The 23,160-nt window shown below is 46.9% G+C and overlaps 1 protein-coding gene across 1 annotated transcript in view; it reads right to left on the bottom strand.

Moving 5' to 3' along the window:
- VCAN (versican) overlaps nucleotides 1-4,975 on the bottom strand; it is a 113,044-nt gene extending 108,069 nt beyond the window's left edge. Inside the window, exon 1 of the mRNA XM_064439346.1 lies at nucleotides 4,622-4,975. The gene's annotated coding sequence lies outside the window, so the exon portion shown is untranslated. The remainder of the gene's footprint in view (nucleotides 1-4,621) is intronic.
- Nucleotides 4,976-23,160: the final 18,185 nt, after the last annotated feature.

Raw genomic sequence — 23,160 nt, 5'->3', positions numbered from 1 at the left:
GACGAAAACCCCCACCCAACTCTTGGAAAATCACCTCTCAACCTTTTCATTTTCTAAGTCTCCTCTACCCCGAGGTGCTTACTCAAGCAATGAAAAATGTTGGGGCAAGGGTCCGATTTTCAGCCCTTAGGCTCATGAGTGTGATTCCCATGCAACCCTCCATGCACAAGGGTTTTCACACTCCGGTCCTCGGTGGGCTCCCATAAACACTCCTGAGTTACTCAGTGCTGTTCCACTACAGCTGCCAGAATTAAATGTGCAATTATCCGTGCCGCTCTCTCCAAAGGACAGCGTGCAGATCATAACAGCAGTACCTTGCTCAGCCCTCCAGGGCAGCCTAGCTTAGGAGAAAGCAGACCACTGCAGACCTGGTACCAGCAATTCTCCTGAGGAGCCACAGACAAGGCAGAGGCTGCTGCTTACACGTAGCACCCCGATTCCCATGCAGTGCTGCCCACATTTCCAGGCCACTACTACCTGATGCAGCTGCTCCTGCCTCCTCCCCTTCTGCTGGCAGAGACTGCTGCTGAACCGTGCTCCCTTGTAGCCTTCTGAGCAAAATCCCTGTTCTAAAACAGATTTGTGTTTCCCATTCCCGCACTCCACAGTTTACAAAGGCCTCTGCTGGCTGGCTGCTGTACTGCCCCTAAGTCCACCATAATTAGCCAAAATCCTTCTAACCATACCTTTTTCCATGAGCTTTATTTTTTTCCCCCTTGGTGTTACTACACTTTGAGTAAGAGAAAGCCATAACACTATGGACACAATAAGAAAATTCAGCCAACTCGAGACTGCAAGACTTGAGTAAGTGTTTAATTTCCACCTTCTGTTTAAAAAGTATCTCGCTTAATGTGACCGAAGTTGGTTTGCCTGCTGGCTAGTTTCCAACGGGGCAGATCCATTTTATTAGGAGCTACTACAGGCAGACCGACCTACAGTAGTAATTTGCACTACATTTTTAAACCTTATGCAACCCTGCACACAGCATCTTCTAACCAAAAGATGCCAAGTCCTTGGCAAACTTCACATCTTTAAAAACTAGCAGCAGAGGTTCTCTCTGTGGGGAGAGAGCAGGGGTCCTATTTTTGCAGGCAGTGCTACCTTCCCTTACCACAGCAAAAACTTGTAGGAGCAATAAGTTCTGACCAAATTCCAGCTCGTGTTTAGCTTGCAGTGTAAGCTTGATCTCACACCAATGCTATTTTAATTTAACCAGATGGGAGAACATCATGTGTCTCTTTCTGCTTTAAAGTCCAGGTTAAGAAAGACAGTGAATTGTCCCGGTGTGCAACAGACTAAAATCTACCATCAAAAAACTCTTCCCAATTTCTCTGAGGTTGGGACAACGAGAAATTAGCTACTTTCATAAACGTGACGCTGTCTTTAAAGGCTGCAGCATCTCAGGTCACACCGAGATTGATCACATGCTCTACAGCTATATTGCGAAAGCTGGACATGTTCCTTAAACGCGTAAAAAGCAGCCTCTGCCCATTGACCCTCCTTGCGTCCATAGTGAAAGTCAGGCTCACACTAAAAAACTTTAAAAAAAAGAAAAGGGGGGGGGCGAGGGACACACCCTAATAGAACCTGGCACTAGAGAAGCGAACTGAGATTGCTGCTCCTACTAATGGGTAAAAGAGCAAATTACATCGCTTTCCAGTGAAACCGCAGCAAGCTAGAAATGACCGATCCCAGGCGCAGCACACCTCTTGCTACCTTCCGAGCTCTGCCTGAAGCCTTCACAGCTGCTATCCTTTCTCAAGTGCACAGTCTGCACTTTCTTTTGCTTTTGCAGTTCTTTGATCCGTTTATGCCATCTGACTGTTAATTGCTGACACGTATCAACCTCACTGTAAGTCCTGCCCAATTAACTTTGCCAGTTTCACCACACCTCTGCCATGTGATTAATTAGCCCGCTGTGCTGCCACATGGTGGGCTGGGCCTGCACCTGATTCATCAAGTGGAGTCTGCTTAGCTCATTATCACTTGCAAAGGTCCTCCTAAGGCCTCCAAGAAGCTCCACGGGGCAACTGCATCGTTCCCTCCTTGCCACCTCCAGCACCAGCAGCCGCAGGAGGAACTCTTCCCGCCCTGGAGCCTCACCAGGCGAGCGAGCGGCGCTGCCTCCAGCCCCAAGCTCAGGCGCAGACGAGAAAAGTGACCAGAGCACAGCGTGTTCTGGCGTTCCTCACTCTGGCAGCTGCAGAGAAGCTGCTGCCTGAGGACATCCCTCCCAGGCCTGCGCTGATTTATGCCAGAAGTGGCTCTGGGCTCTCGGACGGGCCTCACAGAGACAGAGCGGAAAACTCGCGGAGGCAGCGCGTGGAGAGGTCCTAGAGCACACGTGCCCCCGCGGTCCTTCCAGCATCACCCCAGAACGCAGGCTCTGCCTTCTCGGCCGCCAGCCTGCTTTCCAGGATAGCTGCGGCCCTCTTCTGCCCGCCATCTCCCCGGCGCCCGCGCGGTGAGGGGAGCAAGAGGCACGCCTGAGGAGCGGCAACGGGCGAGGGTTTCCTCGGCGCGCCTGACGGGCTCCTCCAGCCTCGGCGTTAGCGCTGGGCGCGCGGGGGCTGCCCTTACCCCGCTCCGCCGGGACCAGCGCCCTCAGCCCGCGGCGCTGTGAGGGCCCGGCCGGAGGCGGGAGACCCGCCTGTCCCGCCCCGCTGTCAAACACCGCCCGCCGGGCGGCCATCGACGCTGTCGGCTCCGAGAAGCGCGAGGAAGAGCCTGAAACGTCCGCGGCGACAATTTTTAAAAGTTATTTTATTCCGATGATAATTTTTTTTTTTAATTGCCCTCCTCTTCAAGGTGAGGGAAACCGGAGCCCTCTGGCGGGAAACGAGCCACCACGGAAACGACGAGCCCGACGCTCGCCGCCAGGGGGCGCCGCGGTGCCGCCGCCGCGCCCGGCCCGTCCCGTTCCTCGAGAGCGGCCGGGGCCGCGCCCGCCTGAGGCGGGACCCCCCCCCCCCGCACCCCCCACCCCCGCCCGCGGCCCCGGGGCCCCGGCCCGCCGCTCCCCGCCAGCCCCGGCGGCGGGACCCCCCCGCCCCGCACCCCCCGGCGAGCCCAGGAGGCGTTTGAGCAGCGGCCGTCGGTGTGTCCGTGTCCCTCCCCGCCCCGGGCAGAGCCGAGCCCCGCCCGGCAGAGCGCGTCCCGGGGGCGGCCGGGTCCGCCCCGCCAGCGCGCATCGCCGCCACAGGCAGGGCTCCCCGCCGGGCGCTGCGCCCCTCTCGCTCCGCCAAGTCTTAGTCACTCCTTTTGGGAAGGAAACCTCCCCTTTTGCTCAGCCTTTTTAAGTAAAAGAAGAAAAAAAATCCACAAAAAAAAAAAAAAAGAAACACCCAAACCCACCCAACATTTACTCTCTTCCATCCAGGGACAGGTTTCTGCAACACGTTTCAACACTCATTCCTTAAAAAAAAAAAAAAAAGGAAAGCCATCGGGGCTTAATCCCGAACGCCGGTGCCCGGCGGGAGAGGGGGTGGCCGTGGAGGACGTGACGAGGGGGACAATGAGGGCTGGCCCCGGCCCCCGCCCGCCCCCCCTCGCCCCTTTGTGTGGGGACGGTGCCGGGGGCTGCCCGCGGGGGTCCCCTCCCTCTGCCCACGCTGCCCCCCCCCCCCACACGCACCCACCCGCTTTTTCCCGCCGTCGAAACTCCTTTAATTCCTTCCACGATGCTCTCACTTTTTTTTCCCCCCTTTTCTTTGTAAAACAAAGGCGAAATCCCGAGGAGCGGAGGGGGAAGGCAGTGCCCGTGCCCCGAGGAGCTGGCCGCGGGTGTAAAAGGGGGCGTTTTGCTCCACTGACCTTGTGATCCTCCTCCTCACCCACCGGCCCCCCCTTCAGCAATGAAAATGTGGCTCGGAGGACGACCTGCTCTCCCTCTCCTCTGGAGAGATGCTGTCTGAGCACCTCTGCCCTGCCAGAGGCTTTCCAGGAACATCAGGGGAAGGGGAGAAAAAAAAAAAGAAAAAGAAAAAGGGAGGCGGAGGGATGGGGGAACACACAAGAGCTGAGGAAAATGAGCACAGGCTTTTCCCAGCAGCGAAAAAAAGAAAAAAGAAAAAAAAAAAAAAAGAAAGAAAGAAAAAACCCCACACAACTGGTGGCCGGAGGAAAGGTCCATTCGTGTCGCTGCTGCCACACGGGCGCTTTGTGCGTTTAACACCCGTACGAAATAGCGCCCTCCGTTCTCCCCGCCGAGCCCCACCGCACACCGAGGTGCGGCTCTACCTCCCCGGCCATTCAAACAACCGGTACCGGAGACTTCTGTCAGGGTTCCCACCCCAAAGTCTTCTATTTCCTAGTTTTCTTTGTTCTCCTCTTTGCACCGAGTGGGTTTTTGTGGATCCCTGAGCATCCCTTCTTCTCTCCCTCCGCGTGTCTTTGAACTTACCCCAGGTTGTTTAAATTCACCAATTATCGCTATTCTCTCCCGCTTAAGGTTCGCAGTTCAACTCTTTGTCCTTACAGGTACCAGCAGTAAAACAATCGTTTTATATCTTACACTAGGTGTTTGCTGGTAATTGTATGTAAAGAAATAAAGAAAAATACACAAAAGCAAAACAAAACAAAACAAAAAAAAACCAACCCGCATTAAAAGAGTTATAGTTACCTTAAAAGGTAGCGTATTGCAGAGATTGCAAAAAATCACAACGTGGTGGCCAGGCTAGTCCAGAGATCCCAGTGGCCGCATGAAAGAGTAAAATCCCCTCGTTAGTGCTGGAAGGAGACGGTGGTTCCGGGGTCTCCCCTTCTCCCGGAGCTCGGTCTCCCCTCCCTCCCCGCCGGCGAGCACCTGACTCCGAGCTGCGGAGCCTGGACCGCGCTGTGGGCAAAGGCAGCTCGCCTGCAAGTTCAAATGCGAGCCTCAGCCACCCATCATTATTATATCGTTGTACCGTCAGCGCTGCAGAGGAGGGGCGCTGGCTCGGGGAGAGGAGGGTTCACAAGCTCTGCAAGAGCCTCCTTGCAATTTGCAAAGCTCCCGCAGCTGCTGGGCGCAGGAGAGCCCCCAGCGCCTGCCTCTGCGGAGCGGCGCGCCCCAGCCCGCGCCCCCCCTCGGACCGGCCGCCCCCGCGGGGTCCCCCCAGACTCCCCAGCCCGGCAGCGGCCCCGAAGGTACCGGGGATCCGCAGCCCGGGCCGGTGGGACGGGCCCCGCCGCTCGCCCGGCATCGGCCCCTCCGGAGAGGGGCAGGCGGGTGGGAAAGGGGCATTGTTCCCCAATTAAACAATTAACCGGGAAGCGAACGGAGAGACCTCCCCTCCACCCTGGCTCACGCAGCCGCTTGAAGTGGGGAAAGTGGCTGGGACCAAATCCCTTTTTCCCTTTTTGCCTCCCCAATCTCAGCAGAGGTTGCAATGAAATAAAATATTGGTGCTTGCTCCAAACTTCCCCTGCCGCTGCCAATTCACAGGCAGCCTCGCATCGGCAGCCTCCTGAGCCAAGCTTCTCCACCCTAGTTTTACGCATCTCCAGCCACTTTTTTTTCTTTTTTTTTTCCCTTTTTTTTAAGATTAGGCTCTGCATTTGCTGTCCAAACCTCTCAGAGATGAAGTCATAAGCAGAACTCTAAACCACCCTTTTACAAGGGACTTTCACCAATTAATAAAGGGTCTGCTGTGCTCCTCCAGCATCTCCCTTCCCAAAATGTACCTATCTTGGTACGTGGTGGACACTTAAGGCACCCTTCACCAGGCAGAAAATGCTGGCAAGAGCAGTCCCTCTGGCGCACGCTCTCAGAGAAGCGTGTGCCACAATCTTCCCTCCTCCAGGGAGGTGTAACCCTGGAGCCAGAAAAGAAAAGCCTGGAGAAACAGGTGTGTCCAATTGCACCGCTCCTGGCACGTTTTTGGCAGCCCCACAGGTACGTCCGACTCCTAGGAAGAGGCAGGAGGAGTTTTCCTTTGGTGCCTCTCACTGTTATTGTTCCAGCTATTCTGTCCCCAGAGTTATGCTGACAGCGGGTTTGAGACAATCCCAAAGCCCTCATTTCCAGAGGCAGCCCCCAGTGCCAAGCTGGAGGAGCGGGAAGTGGGAGAGACGACAGCCAAGCAGGGGGAAATGGAGACCTGGAGGCTTAATCCAGATCAGGTTTGTGTGAGCTGTGGCCTGGGTGTGAATGGAGCTGGAAGCGCCAGGTGAAATCCTTATCTCACCTTCACAGAGCTTGTTGGTCTTTCCTCCTTAAATAGGGTAAATCCACCATAGCTTACTTGCTAGCAAGGGCATTGAGGAGAGGCGGATTCCCTTCTCCCGTGCGAATGCAGACAGTGTGCAGCAGCCTCCGTACCACCACCACCCCCCTGGCACCAGTCCCTCCGGTTCCTTTTGCATGGGTCGGTCCCTGCATGGCACATGCAGCTCCTGGACAATGTCCCATCCCAACAGACAGGACCTGCTCCATGCTGGGTTGCAAGTTTCTCAATCCTTAAGCCTTGTGCAGTTGAACAGTTGACAGAAATGCAGCCCAGTTCTTTCAAGCAGGCGCTATAAAGAGTTGCAGCCATAATTTTGAGGCTTTTTGGTGCAAATTCACACAAAAGCATTGCAGTTCATGTTAAGTCACAGGAAGGCGGTTGCCAGGGTTAACTCTGCCCTTTGCTAGCCTGACCTTCGCTGCCTCGCCACGGGTGGATGGCAGCCCTCACTGCTGAGGCTGGGCACACTTCCCCTGCACAAGCTGCGAGGAAAGGGGAAAACTAACACTGAATTTCTCCAACATTGGTTCAGACAAGCCTCTTCAGCCCTTCCAGACATAGGGGGCTGTGTGAGATGCATGGTTAGGGCACTGTTCCCTCTCCCCATGCAATCTCAGCCCCCTCTCAGGCTGCAGACGAAACCCTTCGAGGACAATGCGTAAGGTGGGACTCTATCTGGACAAATCCACTCCTTGGCACCAGCCCCAGTGGCCCATTCCTTTTTCCAGCCGAAGTAGTGAGACTCCTCAGGAAAGGAGGGCAGGACATACCCTGTGCATTGGGTATCTCCCCTTCCCCAGCCCACCCTCCAGGGCAAATGGGGAACTCATAAGTGATCAGGTATCATGGCCAAACTGAAGGTAGCTCAGCTGTCCCCTCTAGCCTCCACCATCCGTCCCATCTTTCCAGCTTTATCTGTTCTTACTCCACTCACTCTCTGCCTTCACTTCAGGCAGCAGGGGCGATCTTTAACAAAGCAAAAACCACCTTTGCAGCCGTGAGGTTGCTTCTGCATTGCCTCTTGACTCTTGGCTGAACAACTGAAGACCGAACAACTGCTCCTAGCAAAGGGAGGGAAGAGGAGCCAGTGACTTCTGCTGTCCCTCCCGCGTGGAGGTCCCTGCTCTCCTGCGGAGCCGGGCTAGAGCATCTTCTCACAGCTGTGGCTGCCCCGGGAGGAAGTGGGACAACCCAAGAGGGGAAGTTACAGCTGCCTGTGGCCACTGGGGCACCCGCTGTGCAGGGGGTCCAGCTGAAGAGCTGGCCAGCCCTCCTGGGGATGGGGAGACACTGGGTATGACTTGAAATGGGGCGGGGGGCTGCTCGCTTTTTCTACAGGCACCACCAAGAAGCAACGGGGGTTTAAACCCCCAGGCTAACCCAGCCCCAGGTCGGCTTGCTTGCATCCCTTTTTTCACGACAGGAAAGGAAAGAGATTATTTTTAAAGAAAAGGCGTCCCCCCGCCCCCCTTTCTTCTCCCACTCCCCGAACGCTGGAGCCCTGATGGGAACCGGACGGCCACACCACGGAGCTGGAAAGAAAGAGGGGGATGCAGAAACCACCCCCCCACCCCCCCCACCGCCCCCTTCCTCCTCCTCCAGCTCTTCCTCCTCCTCCCCCCCGGCCGCCCCGGGCTGCCGCCGCCCGGCCCCGCTCGCCCCCGGCGCGGCGCGGAGCTCCCGCCGCCCCCGCGGAGCCTCCCGGCCCCGGGGCTGGAAGCGCGGAGCCCCGCGGCGGGGGGAGCGGGGCCGCCCCCCGCCTGCCCTCACCTTTCCGGCGGGGGAAACCCAGCGAGGCGACAAAGAGGGGGCGCAGACGACAAACCGCCTGTTGTTCCCCCCCAAACCGCCCCTCCCCTCTAAGCGTTAGGGGGTCGTTTGCATCCGCTGTGGGATGGGGATTTCTGGACGGGGCGGGGGGGGGGCTTTCGGGCTGGAGAAACAAAGGCACAGGCGGAGATAGCGACGGCGGTCGCAGAGCCCCCTCCCCCCGTCCCTGTGCGGGGTGTGCTCCTGCCCCCTGCCAGAACTGTGCGGCCGGGGTGGGAAGGAAGAGGGACCCATCCTGGGCATCCCCAGCCCGGGACGGAAAGAAAACCCTGGAAGGGGGTGTTTTCACGCTGGAGACTCTCGGGGCTTTTAAGAATGGAGAGAAGGATGGGGGAAAGTGAGGAGCTCATCAAGCTAGATAAACAAACCTTTGCAACCCCTAGGTACTTTCATATTTTAGGCGAAGTAGAAACAGTAAACCTTTGCTCGGGAGGGCAGCCAAATGTCCCCTGTGACATTGTTTTCAGATGTTCAGATTTGTGTGAGAAAACCCAACAAAGGGAAAATGTTTAGGCTTTGTCTGAATCCTAAAGCAATATAATTGGAGAGGAAAAAAAAATCCTGCTAGCTACATCGTAGTCCTCAGATGATGAAAAATACTATTTTAATTACACACTTTTTAAGCACAGGTTTTACATTACTGACTCAACAATGGTTATCATTTTAAATGTGAAACATAGACCCTAAATCGTTCTTTATGAGAAACCATTGTTTTGCAATATCTGAAATTAATTAGGCCATGGCTACAGCCAATGTGCAAATATCAAACTGAACATCTGTGGGAAAAAAAGCTTCCCATCACTTGAAAGAATATTGTGAATCTGAAATATAGTCTATCAAGGAAAAACTAATTTGTCTGGCATAGGTCCTCTCAAGCCATTTTTTGTGACTTCACAGTCACCTTTTCTTCATCTTTTCTTATGTTCTTTTTCCTCCTTTCTTTCTCTCCTGAGCAGCACTGTGTGAAAAGCTTTATGTAAAAGTCAAGGAAATAATTAATGTAATTTAGATGCCAGCAGTACTAAGGTCAGTTCAGGCAAATCAAATATCCTTGCGAAGTTATTCCACTAGCTCCAAAGGTCTAACTTCCTATTCCCATCTACTTGCAAAGGGCTGTGCCATGCCACCTGTGCTGAAAATGAGCCCACCGGTCCGATTTTCCTCTTAAAGGTACAGAAATGTAGACTGACTCCTGATTCTGCTGTGATTCAGTTATCTGAAACGCAGTGTGTTTTCAGAAACCACAAAATCGTTTGAAACAATAGACTCTTGCAAGTTCTCAGATTTGTGTTTAAGAAAAGCTTTCCCCAGTCCCTCTCTTTCCTATGTCAAATATGGTTTTAGAGCCAAATTAAAACTCTTCAAAGGAGTCAACCTTAGCAGCAGCAGTAACCATAGTGTATACAACCACTTTCTCAAGTGAAACACTTGATGGCTTATGTCAATGTTTCTTTTGTGGCAAAACCCTTCTCCACCTATTTTTACTCCATATTTCTGCAGCAGCGGAGGGAGCGCTCAGCTATGAAAAACTATGAATAGTGTGTTTCATTTGGTAACAGAACAAACCACAATTGATGGTTAGGTATTATTTCTGCATTAAATGTAATGATGTAGACACGGTATTATCTACACTATGATAGTCAGCTTCCAGGAGACGGTTTATCAGGAGGAGGTCCAGGGCGCGGAGGCTTTCAGCAGCACTTGATGATGGCAAAGACAACGGTATGTTTTTCTCCTGCGTTTCAATGCTGCCTTCTGTTCTGCCTCGGTGTTTCTGCCCTGACTCCAAGGACAAGGGCCCAGGCTGGGATGATTTTACGTATGCTTCCACAGCTAGTCCCACCAAAATCTGTGTCCAAAAGCTGGTGGCATTTGGTTCTGCCTGGTGTAAGCCGAAATATCAGGCTCTGTCTTCAAGTTAAGCTCAAAAAGCAGTCTGCTTTCTGCAGCCACGTCTGACTCTTAAAGAATAGTTGCTTTGTAATTTTGGGAGGAGTTGTTAGGGTGGGCAGGTCACTGCTGAGGTCCTGCTCAGTGCTGATCCCTATGAGGACCAAACGCAGGACCAGGCAAGCAAGGGGGAAAGAAACTAAGAAACTTATCAGCACGGGGCGGCCTGAGCTGTAGTCAAGTGTTGTGATAATCCATACTGTCCTGGGCTTCCTCTGATAAACTCCATCCTGGACACGTATTATTTTGGTTTTGATAACACTGTGGCTGCATCATAAGCTTTAGTCCAGAAGTAATTCTGAGTAATCAAATGTGGGTTTGTTCACTTACTGTTACCAAATGAAATGAGTCTTTCATAACTTCTTTTTTTTTTTTTTTCCTCTTTTTTCTTTCTATGATATGAAGGTACCAGCATTGTGCAAAGAATAAACTCACTGGGTCTGGTTCCACACTGATAGGGCAAGCTTTTGAAATGGATTAAGAGAGATTTTCTTAACTAATCTCTTTTTCCTGGGCCATCTCATCCTTTGCTAAAGCAATAACAAACATTCGCAATGTGATTAATCCAAAACCCACTGAAGTCCCTAGAAAGATCCCGCTGACTCCACAAGTGTCAGTCAATGGTTTCTTCTCCTTTGCCATGTGTGAAGGGGAGCAAAGAGATGAAATAGAGCAAGAAGACCCTAAAAAGAGGAGGAAAGGGAGTCTGCAGGCTTTTTCCTTGTCCTCTGTAATGCAGGAAAATCGCCTCTTTTCTTCCCTGGGGAATTATTTTTTCAGATCAAAACAAAAAGGTGGAAATTTTGGTAGCTGTTAGCAGGCAAGGAAAGGTGAAAAGACGCATGTCTACATGTAGAGTCACAACATACCTTGATAAAAAGAGAGTGTAAGGAGGTCGAAAGAGCTGAGCCAGGCCTATTCCTGGCATCCCACATCTTCTGGCTGGCTCTCAGGCATGGCTAGGATAACATCTGTGATACCTTCGTTTAAAATCAATAAATAAAAAGGGCAAGGGGGTTCTGCATATATGTCTTGGGCAATTTATGAGATTCTTGGGGCAGTTGCAAACATTTGTCCCACAAAAAGCTTATCACTTCCTATGTAGGAAGTGATATGTATGATGTATGTAGTGATCCCTTTTTTTGCGCAGTGGGGAAAGGATGAGTATAAAAGCAGAGGGAAATATTCAGTCCTTCCACTGGAGAACTGTCTCCCTTTGGTGCTGAGGAGCAGGCAGCTTTTTGTGTGCAGTGGATCGAACAGCTAACCATTTGAAGATGGAGTCAGCCACCCCAGGGACCATGCTTGTCATGGGGTGGTAGGAGAGATCATAGTTTTGGGGGAGTTTGCTTCCTGCAGACTGCCTTCTGGCTAGTTCCCATCAACTATTCTGCAGTCCCAAAATCTGTAAGGCCTATAAGGAAAGCAAAGTAATACAGAGTGTATAAGTTAGAGGAAATCCCACAGCATGGAAGCAATAACTCATAGTGAAGCAAAAGCTGGCTGGTCCTTTGGACATAGCTGCTGCATGCCAGCTCTGACCAAGCTGTTACAACAAAATAAAGTACAGCAAACTCTTGCATTAAGCAAGACTTTAACACTACAGACTCAGGACAGTCCTAGATGAGAGAGGATCCCCCTGATTCACTCAGGGGAGACGCTGTTAGCAGCTCAGGGCAGGCAGGTCTTCCTGCTTCTATGCTTGAAAGCAAACTTTTGCGCCAGGGAATTTGAGGAGCCATTGGGACAGCAGAGGCAGAGAATGGACCTGGCAGCAGCATGGAGAAAGTACTCCAAGGGACGGCGTGGCCTTGTTGCAGGAGCAGTCTGTCTTAAATGTAGCCAGGCAGAGGCAAAGGGGGTTGAGATGCAGCAAGATGCCATGAAAACAGAGGAAACCAGGGGAGAGTATAGCTGGAGGAGGACAAGCGTCAAAACCAACTCCACAGAACAATAAAAGGCAGGGGAAAAATAAGGGTTTGTTTTGCTACCTGTTTGCTTTTTAATGAAAATAGGCAGGCCAGTGTTTGAGAGTTGTCAGCATTTCTTGCTGACCTGCAGCTGGTGCATTTTTCACCCACTTCTGTCAGAATTTATTTGAGTTTGGTACTGAACGCTGATCAGACTTTGCCCCTTGCTTTACTTAGGCTTGGAATTGCTTATACAGCAAACACTCTCTGCTAGGGTTCTCATTAATCCATTTCTTTGTTGAGGTTTCCTAGAGGAATTCCTGTTTGGTAAACCAAACAGAATTAAAAGGAATGCATCTGCACTGGGGATATCCATCTTGGGTCTCCGGGCCCTATTGTCCCATCCAAATTAGAGTAGGAGGCCCCTGTGTTTGCCTGGTGCCATGATTCCCGTTGGCACTTGATAAAGAATTAACAGCACGTATTAGCCTAGAGTATTTAGCAAATTTGTGGGGACCTCTGGCAGCGCAGCCCGTGGGGCCGGCGCCACTAGGTGGCACTTCCCTTCTTACAGATCACAGTAATTAGGCCGAACGTCTGATGCCGCTAATGAGCATCGCCCACTCTTTTTAATCGGCTGAAGGGGATGGAGGCTGATGTAGAATTTGTTTTTTTGAAGACAAGATTGGCGAATATTCCCCGGCTCGGCTCCTTATCTCTGTTCTTTTTTTTTTCTTTTTCTTTTTTTAGATGCTCAGAGCTCACAGTGATTTCTTTGCCTCTGCATTTGTTTTGTGGAAACTTGTCAGCCTCCTACACGTGTATATAGTTGGATCCTTTCCTCTAGAGATAGTGCTTGTTATTGAAAACAGACAATTTTCAGTCCCAATTCAACGTTCATTCCTTCTTTGTTGCCGTGGTATCAGCCTCGGCCAATACGCCGTGAAAGACGACAAGACGGGAAAGCCAGCTTGGACCTTCTAGCTACGCCTTTCACGGCACCCACAGAGAAAGTTTAACACAAGTGAAAGCTTCAGAGTTTGGCTGAAGAAAATGTACACTTTCTTTAAGAATAAAAAAAAAATAGAGCCAGGTTTTATGGTGGATTAAGTGACATTTCACCTTGTGCTTTAAGTTTCTATAAAGCCTAGTTTAGGTCAAACTGATTTTGGCAGAAAACCAGGCATAACTAAGAGCTTCATATAGTTTCCATCTGAAAACATAAATCAAGCAGCAGGCTCATGGACAGCCCAGCCAAGGTTTGCTGAATCTTACAGCTCCAGACAGTGAGGCTTTCAGTGAATGTAGTCTGATACGTAGTTTTGGCTATGATATGTAGATATGTAGTTTGTTTTGCAAAGCATCTGGGCGCAAGGAGGGGAGGAAAGATAAGTGAAATGTGGCTTTTTCCAGGCTCAGAAGCTGCCCCCAGCTCCCTGGTTGCTGGCGAACAGTGGGCTCTTTTACACAGTCCTGAGTGGCTCGGCGGAAGCATGTGGGATGCAAATGGGAAAAGGGTACGAGGGGATTTATACATTTTTTTAACGTGTGCACAGATGTATTTATACTGTGTCATCTGTGATGCAACCAGATACCCATTCATACCTGCACACTCCCATTGCCCCTTTCACTTTTTATCCATCCATCTCTTTTAGCTCCATATTTTTTTGTGAACTTGGAGGCCTCAATTTTGCATGCTTTTTTTGTGCTCGGCCACTTTCCTCTGTGTTTAGTGGGACTGCTGTCACATGAGGATCCAGACCTTAGTTTGCAGGATCTGTTTTTTGGGGTTTTTTTTGTGGAGTGCCTTGAGATGTTCAGTTTAATAGCGATACTTGTATTCTTTAAAAACTGAATGAGAACACATGATTTTGTATTTGTGGAATGGTTTAATAAGCCCTCATAGATGAAAGCAACACAAAGGCTTGAACAATGCTTTATCTCAGAATTTGCTCATTTAGTTGTAATTTTGTTTTTGCACTGTGACTAAGTGGTTTCTAGCAAAATCCTTCATAGCGTAACCTCTGCAGATCACCCACCGCTCCCTGCACTACACGATCATTTCACTCTGATTCACAGAGGGCTGGATTGTTTCTGCCTGTGAGGATCCCTCAAGACTAATGCCTTTTAGAACTGCCTAACATATTCCAGTCTATTCTGCTGGTTTCAGCATCGCACTAAAGATTTTCAGTGCACCACTTTGTACTACAGATTCGGTGCCTTATTAACAAATACTAATTGTGTCACTGCAGCCACTCACTGCAAGAGTTGCCTTATATGCAACACAGGTGTGCAAGATGGGGGGGAAAAAATGAACAAATGCTCAGTACAAAATGCCGGATGGATAAAAGGTGAAAGTATTTTTATACCTACAATAATTGAAAGCTGACAAGAAAAAGCATGCTCCAGTCTGTGTGTACAGGGCCAAAGCCTAGGGCTCTAATGTTGGTGAAATGCCTTGAAACTGATCTGTATCTGACGACCAGAATGTTTTCATTGTTGCGGATTCTGTATTGATTATGATTTTTCCCTGGGCAGGCAGTGGGACTGCTGGACATGTGAGAGGGCTGTACAGATGCTGGACTGCGTCAGGACACCCTACAGAGGTGCTTTGGGGCCAGTGGGGGTCCTAGAGCCCTGTTAGCCCCTAGTAAATCTACTGCTGTACTTGTCAGCAGCAACTGGAGAAATCTTTCCATGAGCTTTGCTTCTTTTTGAAAAGGCTACCCAGCATCTTCTGTTCATACATGTATTTCTTGACTGTATAATATGTCTGCTTCCTTCCAGGGCCTCTCCTTTTCTTGGGCAAACACTCCTTCTATTTTGACTTAAAAGCTGAGAGAATCCTGACTCTTGGTTTGTGTTTGAGTTCCCACACACCAGTGCTTACAGTATCTCAGGGCGCTGATGGAGAACAGGATCTGAGGTCTTGTCAACATCTATTTTCACAGGATCGTTCTTCAAATTCCCAGTGCCACAGAGTAGCTGATTGTGTCTGAGGAGCATTCAGCAGCACTAATTCTGTCTCTGAAATCATAATCACTTCCATCAGCACAAGGGAGACTAAAGCATGGGTACTAATACCCCTGTTGCAAACATCTTCTTGACAAACCTTGTTCCTCTTAATTGAATTAAGCAACTGTGAAACTAAAGAGCAGAGGGGCTGAACTGGGCAAACAGAGGAAGAAGACATTTCTACTTTCATTGCTCTGTGCTAAAACTTTTTGCAGAAGCTTTTCTTTTGATGTGAGAATGGAGTTAATTCTATCCCAACAGAAAAAGCTAAGCAAATAAAGGTCTTCTGTTAAGCAGGGAAGCTGAGGAAATCTTTAGACAGAGTTTGCTTCGTGCTTATACAGATACTAAATTGTAAAGATAAATTGAGGACCTAGATCAAAAATTATCCCTAAGATATAACGCAGTAATATGCTATTCACTATAGTTAAGGTCATGATTTATATACCTGTGGGATATATATGTGCCATGCCTGAGTCAGCTCCCCAGCAATGTCCTGCTGTTGGAAGGTATTAACTATCTGACTATAGATATTGGCTGCTGAAAAGCTATAAAGATACCAATTGACTTTTAGGCCTGAAAGTAAAATGCTTAACATGGGTAGAAATATGTTACATGAAAGTCTCTACCGAATTTTTGTGTAATTTAATGGTTTATGCAGCAAAGCAACAGCAAAGATTTAAGTCAAGAAAAAAGTCAGCTATTTCTTATGTGCTATAGCTCTTCGTATTCATTTACAGCCTTCACTTTGTCAAAAGATAGCTGGTGTCTGACTAACGGTGGCACACCCTTCAGCCTGGATGAGCAAAGTAACTCAGGGCTCCCTTGCCCTGAGAGACAACAAGGGCTTTCATGGGAGGATGCCGTGGAGGAAATCCCCCACGTGAACCTCATTTTTGCAGCAGATGAAGATGGCCATGGGTACTGTGTGACCACCGCTGATGGTATTGCACACGGCTGAGTCGATGCAGAACCTTCTCTCTTGACGGAAGAAGGGAAAAAAAGATAGCCAAACAATTTGGTTTTTTTTTTTAAACTAATATTTTTTCACTAATATTCATTATTTCCTAGTCTGCATTCTGAACCCAATGATGCAGGGAAGGGGCCTGAGCCGTGGTTACAGACGTCAGCTACAGAGTAAGCAAAATCAGGGACATGAAATCTCTGTTGAAACAGAAAGGGTCATTATATATTAAAGATAATATTTTAACTTCTAACACTTTAAAAAATGTTTGGCTATCAAAGTCTTGAAGGCAATAATTTCTGGATAAAGGGAACAGATACTGGGTCGTTCTAGCAGAGAATAATCTACAAGGAGGGAACACTGAACCAAAAGAAATTGGTTCACAGGGGGTTACTTCTACAACTATTGTCAAGGACACATTGCAGACTTAGCTTTGATTTTTTCTGAATTCCCAAGGAATTAAAGGGATTCTTAAGATTTAATTTGCAATTTTTGTTTGTGGGATGTGTATATGTAACCATATACATAACATTTATGCATATGCTTTTCCTACATTTTCGTTATTTTTATTGATATTGTATTAGTTATTATTAGACTAGCCCAATTTTTTACAAGAAGAAAATATTGGAAGTGTCTTTATTACTCGTATCTTTTTACAATATATATCTAGGTTCCAATCCCAAGCCTTTTGAATTTCTTCAGAATTTTTCCATTGACTTTGAAGAGCTTTATGCTCTGATGTGTTCAGTAAAAAAAGGTCAAACGAAAGGTATATGTTGACTGTGCTTACGCTTCTATAAAAGAAAACATGAAAGCATTTAAATAGAAAAATGCTATCTTTCTGAAATGCATGTTTTCAGGACCAGGCATTTCAGCCTCCCCAGAAGACTGCAATATGCTCTTCACATAATAATGCAATTATTTTAATAAACTAAGATAGGATGCCCTGTTTGTGTGAGTTCATGCACCCATGCCCATGCCTACGTACACTACACACTTCACCTACCAAGAGTACTAATAGCATTCCCTGGGTTTTGTTATTGTGTGCCTATTACCCTCAGAAAAAATACATTAACAGTCAGTTCAGGAGCTTAGTTCACAACTCTGAGTTTGCAAGCTGAAGGCTGAGCCCTGATTTGACTTAGGCAAGCTTTGAAGAAAGGCAAGATAAGGTAGCAATAATCTAAAGTGAGCAGTTCTTTTTGCCTGAAGGCAGAAGGAGGGAGAGAGCGCTCCTTTGGGAGACCAGAGACCACCTGGCATTCATCCTATCAGTCCACAAATCAGTGTGTTAATAGCATGTGTACAATAGCCTGTCAGAAAGAGCAGGAGGTATCTTTGAATGGTGCCTCTACAGAGTGGTCAGAAACTGAAGTTGGCCTTTTTGTTTTCTGAGGCCATCCCCAGGACAGGAAAAATAGATATGATTTTAAACGCAGAGGAATACAGCGCAATTAATAATTTCTTGATAGTCCTGATAATTTTCTGTCATTAAAGTTGGACTTAGGTACTCATACAAATATACTTTTACGTATACAGGTGAAGTGGGTTTTTGAATGAAGGATTATGGAAGGAAATTAATGTCAGTGCAGCTGCAGGTGTTTTATCAACATTGGCACAGCCGACGTTGATGACTGATTTAGGAAAATGGTCACCATTTTAGGCTGAGATTTTCACTCTGGGAGATTGGGTTCACCCAGCTATAGTGTTCATGTGAGGACTGGCCCAATAAAAGTGAGCTCTGAATTGAGAAGCTGTGGCTTAAATGCACCAGTACCACAACTCCTGCTGGTGTGTAGCATAAAGGAGCTTTAGTTTAGCCGTGGATCATGTGTCCTTCAGAAGGATTTGATATTAGAAACCTTCTGCTTACATATTACCCATATATTAACATTTCTACTGCCATGCAGCAACTCACACAAGAATGTTTTTCATATTCCTAACTTGAAAAAGTGCTCCCACATACAGAGCAATTCCATTATTGGGTCCCAGATAGCAAATGAAAGCTCTTACAGAAAAGGACTTACACAATGACCTATTCAGATTAAAAGCTGTACAGCCAGCCTCTTTTTTAGAGCAACAGATACTCTATTAGCAGCCAGACAAACTAAAAAGAGCAGATATTTTAATATTGTAGCCCCTTCCAGTTTGGTGTGAGGCATCATCCAGTAAATCTTTGCATTCATTCCCAAAACCCTTTTCAAGTACTCATCCCTGACCTACACCCATACTAGTATGAAATAGGTGACCTGTCTCCACGGAAAAAATGCTAAGCTATAAATACCCATTATCTTTGTACATCATAAGAACACAGAAGTGGGTATGGTATAAAATACATCTCGCCACTCTAACGCAAAGAAATCAAAACCACGACATCTGTTCTTCCATTTCTCTAAGTGCACAGTAAAATATCACAACATTATCACTTTTCAGATAGAAGTATTTGGAGCTTGAGGGAGCTTCATGTCTAGTGAGAGATACATTAAGTCACCTGGAAGATGGTCACCCAGTACATAGCTCCTGTAGAGCAGCAATACTGTATATTTCTTCCACCTTTGAGCAATATCTTAAAACCTTTACCTCTTGTGTGTAATGTTTATGAGGCAGTCAGACTGAAAGAGTCAGAAAATGGTGGGAACTCATGGTGAGCAAGCACTAAGCAGTGACTGAGTGTGCCTTTGGAAAGAAAGGCAGCGGGACCAACTGAACTCGCAAGGCACATGTAACATATGGGGGATTATATGAACTACAAGGATGTATGGTAATTTGGAGAGGAAATTTGCAAGGAGGGAGATGAGATCAGCAGATCAAATTCAGATCACTTCAGCTGATGTGAGCACACCTAATCAGAGTTCACTGCTCTTTGCACAATGTGTGGTTCCACCTTTATTCTTTGTCACACCAAAATGAGACGCACACCTGGCACGGCCTTACTGAGAAGCCATTGACATTGCATGTCGTGGCAAAGAAGTCAAGACGTTTTGGTAACAAGATTGAGCTACTCTCTCACCTCCAGAAAACAAACTCGGCACGTAAACTTTTCTGCAGCTGAGGGCTGGTTGCCTTTGTTCCTGTTCGAGCACTAGGCTATGCTGTGATGCACAGAAAAGACCACAGTTTGTTAGCAGCCACCTGTATATAGAAAAAGGGACCATCCCTTCTTTGATTTCAAAATGAGAGGTCATCTTTTGCCGTTTTCTCTCCTTTTAGTGGCTTATTCTGTAAGTAGTTTTCTACCCAGAGGTGAGGCACTGGTGTGCAGAAATACAACTATCAGAAGGCTGCCATGAAACAGGTGAGAGAAATAGTCCTGGTCCTGACAAGCTCAATCAGCCTTCAGCATTCCCGTTTCTGCAGGCTTTGCCACCAGCACACGGTAGCTGAAGTTTCTGTTCTCTTCCTTTTATGCTGTGTTTTTATAATTACCCTCTCACACCAGTTATGCTCCAGTATCACATTCCTGATGCTTATGCAGAATGTCACTGCAGTAAAAAATACAAAGAGTTTAATACCTAGGGCTCACAGAGATGTTATGGCTGTCTTTTTAATACCTATCATTTTCCACTGATTTACCATGAAAATATAAAGCAAATGCTTTTATTATATAATGTGATAGCACTTTCAGTTGCTAAAGAGGCATTTTAAACTTGAAAACATCAGAGGCAGGGGGACATTAGAAATGAGTGTTTCAGTGTTCTCTTTTCAAACCTATCTGAAGAGGCAAATAAGTTCAGCAATCATAAATTTCCACTTTCTTTTTATCATTGTTAGAAACGCCTCTGCCTACAGACCAGTCAACAGCAATTCAGTTGTGATTCATGGATTTAAAGCCTGAATTATGACAAAAGAAGTCATAAATTGCATGAATTATTTTACTTTAAAGATGATGGAGTATCTGCTCTGACCAGAAGGCTTTTAAGCTATTATATGTCTTAAATAAATACGCCTAAGCAACTAATCACTTGCTATTAGCACTCTCCTATGATCACTTCAACTAACATAACACTGTATCACTTAAATAAACTGGCAATGTGCACAGATAGATTTATGGACTTAATTTCTCAGCTCACACTTGTCTCTCTTGCATTCAAAACAAATCCCAGAATGTAGCTGTTGGCCGATGTTTGTAGGATACATTTGTTTCATATTTTGAAAGCAACTATAATATTTTTCAGCCAGTTTTTGCTTGCATGTTCTGCATGATAAAAAAGCAACTAACAAGATAACAACAATGCCTCTGGATAATATGGTAACATTGGAAAACACATTTTTTTATTTTCGTGATGACATGTTATCTGTATTGTTTCTCCAGTGGAAAAGATGTGGTTAGTGCCAGCAAAAAACTTTATAGCTCAGCTCAGTTACACTGGTATAAAAAAGGGGTGTCCCAAGAGGGTCCCTGTTAAGCTGAATTGGCAGATGTCTGCCAGAGAGAAGTACTGAAATTCTGGTGGTTTGCCACCAAGAAGGTGCCCACGCAGGTCACATTTTAACTTGTGTAATAAGCACGGAGTATCCATCAGCTGGTGTTAGTCAACGCAAGTTATACAATCAGAATATTTGAAAACAACTGTTTCAAGTGTAAAAACCAACAAAAGAGGTTTAGCATGAAATAGCTTATTAACGCTGATGGCAAGAGATGTAACTTCTAAAGCAGCTCTTCATCAAAGATGACCTCACCTCTGAGGCAGTTTCTGTCCTTCACCTGTCCTAAATGTATTGAGAAGGCCCCAAGGGCAGATGGGCCAGGCTGCCTGGGGAGCAGGGGGAAAGGGCAAACTCTCCTTGTTGCTTCATTCGGATAAATCCCAGCAGCTCTATTGGCACTTCTCGCCTATAACCAGAGCTGAGGAGACAACATATTTTTTTAACTGCTAGTTGAAAACAAACAAAGTAAAGGACAATTAGTGACACCTTTATTTCAGGCTGATCCAAAGTTTATCACTTTCAGTCAATTAAAAAATTACTTTGGGATTAACCAATATTTTTTCATCGTTGAAAAATTATTTTGCTTTGGATTTAGACTTTTAACTTAAAGGAAATAAGGTACAAAAATCTAGCCTGAATGGAAATCCCCAAAATAATCTGAAGCAATGCTTGGACTTCTGTTTCCTTTCTGTTTCCAATTTTTCCTGGACTTTCTGGGAATGTTTATAGGACAAACAACTTGGCAAACACTGAATTTTAATTTCTAAAATTTTATGATATCACCACATCTGTATGTTTCATAGAAAAATTTTTTAGCCAGTTCTAACAAACTAATCCACTAGACAGAAGTGTCATATGGCAACCATAGTAAATACAGCTTTGAAAGGTGGTTATTTCCCATCCATCAATTGGAAGTGAAAATAAAAACAATTTCCCTATTTGATTGTAGGACAGTATCTTCTCCAAGCAGCATTTCACTCTTCTATAATTACTATTTTCAAGGTCATTCAGTTTATAGGGATGAGTGTGGCATCAAAAAGGTATAGAGTGGGAACCTGGAAGCAAGGCCAGCTTTTGTTTGCCTTCAGATACCACACTGCAAACTGTGACATGGCAGCAGCTGATCCACAAGCAACTCAGACATCGAAACCCTGGGGCAAACCAAAGTGTGGAGGTCTGCCACCCCTAGCCAAGCCACCGTGCCATAAGCTCACCCCTGGACGCGGCTGCAGCACCAAGAGAAGAGGCAGACTCTGGGTGAGAGCACTGCTGGTGTGCCTCTTGTCAGAAAGTGAGAAGGTGCTGATGCTCTGCATCATCCTGGGATCAGGTGGTTTGTGTTAGTTGTCTGGAGGGTCTGTGATTTCAGAGACAAAGGCTGTCTATGCAAAGTCTTTCACTGACATGAGCCAGCTCTGCCCATTTGAACTGCTCTCTGAGGCTGTGTTATTGCCGTAGCTGAGCTGCAAGTGCTGCTTCCTTACAGCCACTAAGCTCGCTCGCCTTTGCAGGTGGCTTAATAACATGCCTTATGGCAGTCACTCCCCTTACACACTCTTCAGATGCATCTCTAACCAAACCTGGCCTGCTGTATCCTTCTTCTTCTACTACTTCAGGCTCTATGGCTTGTATAAGGTTTCTAGAGGCACTTTCTACCAGCCCAAGGACTTTGATTAATTTCCTCCAATCTTTGTTGGGAAAGGTTTTTTTTGTGAGAGTTTCCTGGCGGTATTTCACTCCTTAGATTTTCTTTAGGAATTTTTGTTCTTTGACTTGGACCAGTCAGACTGATTTTGTTAAGAAAAAGTATACATTAGATGATCTGCAGTGGTTGAGTAGTAATAATGCAATACGGCACCCAGGTAAGAGTAAAATTTCCCATGAGGAACAAGAGTGCTTTTGTTATTTTAGAAGATGAATGACTTGACATTAAAGTTTTTTCATCTTTTTTTCCCTTTCCTCCCCCCCAAAAAACAAGCCTGGTTTGAACCTCCAGTCTGCATGTAAACACAGATGATACCTGAGAGAAATACTATATAGAAGCTGAAAATTTTTTACTATGATTTAAGGGAGCTGTAGCTGTGTCACAATAAAGCTTGGGTTTTGGACAGGAGTTATGTACCAAGAATAGCATCTTGGAAGGGTCTGGCGGATGTTCAGGCTTGGGTCTAAACTTTGTAGGAGATAAGGTTAGTGCTTAGACAATCTGACCTTTAATGCAGGTGACCTCAAGAGAACACTTACAGAGCTTGGTCATCTTTCCCAGGCACCTCAGGTGCCAGAATTCTTGAGAGATTTCAACAGTATTTAGACAAATTCAGGTAAAGAGCTCTCTTGTATTTCGGGATGCCAACCCAATCCCTGAGATATCTGTCATTTATCAGCCCATTACCCCAGCTAAGAAGTGCAACTGGATTTAAATTCAGGTACCTGTTGTGGAGAACCTGATTTGGGAGCATAAAAAAAAAATCAGTAATTTTTTTTTTTGAGGGATGGTGACAGATCTCAGTATTATTGCTTTCAGTTCCTCTATCTTATCAGTGATTTAATTTTGCATATATTAAGTGCAGCCATCACTAAATTTATTTCTGGTCTTTCCAAGTGAAGAAGATAATTGAGTAAGATGGCATCCATGTACACCCCCTCCCCTCACACATACACTTGTTCTAGGTATAAACGAAACCTGACCGAAAGCAAGAAGAAAACCCCTATCCCAAAACTAAAACCACCAGCAAAATCAGGGCTATGTCCAGTGCCACACACTAACACTTTTCTTTAGATTATTGAAGGCATTGAGATAGGAGTTTCCTACTCTGTGTAGATCTGGGCTTGTTTTGTGAAGCCAGAGTTAGAA

Source organism: Phalacrocorax carbo, chromosome Z, assembly GCF_963921805.1.
Source record: "Phalacrocorax carbo chromosome Z, bPhaCar2.1, whole genome shotgun sequence".
Lineage (NCBI taxonomy): Eukaryota > Metazoa > Chordata > Aves > Suliformes > Phalacrocoracidae > Phalacrocorax > Phalacrocorax carbo.
This window is presented reverse-complemented; position numbering and strand designations above follow the sequence as displayed.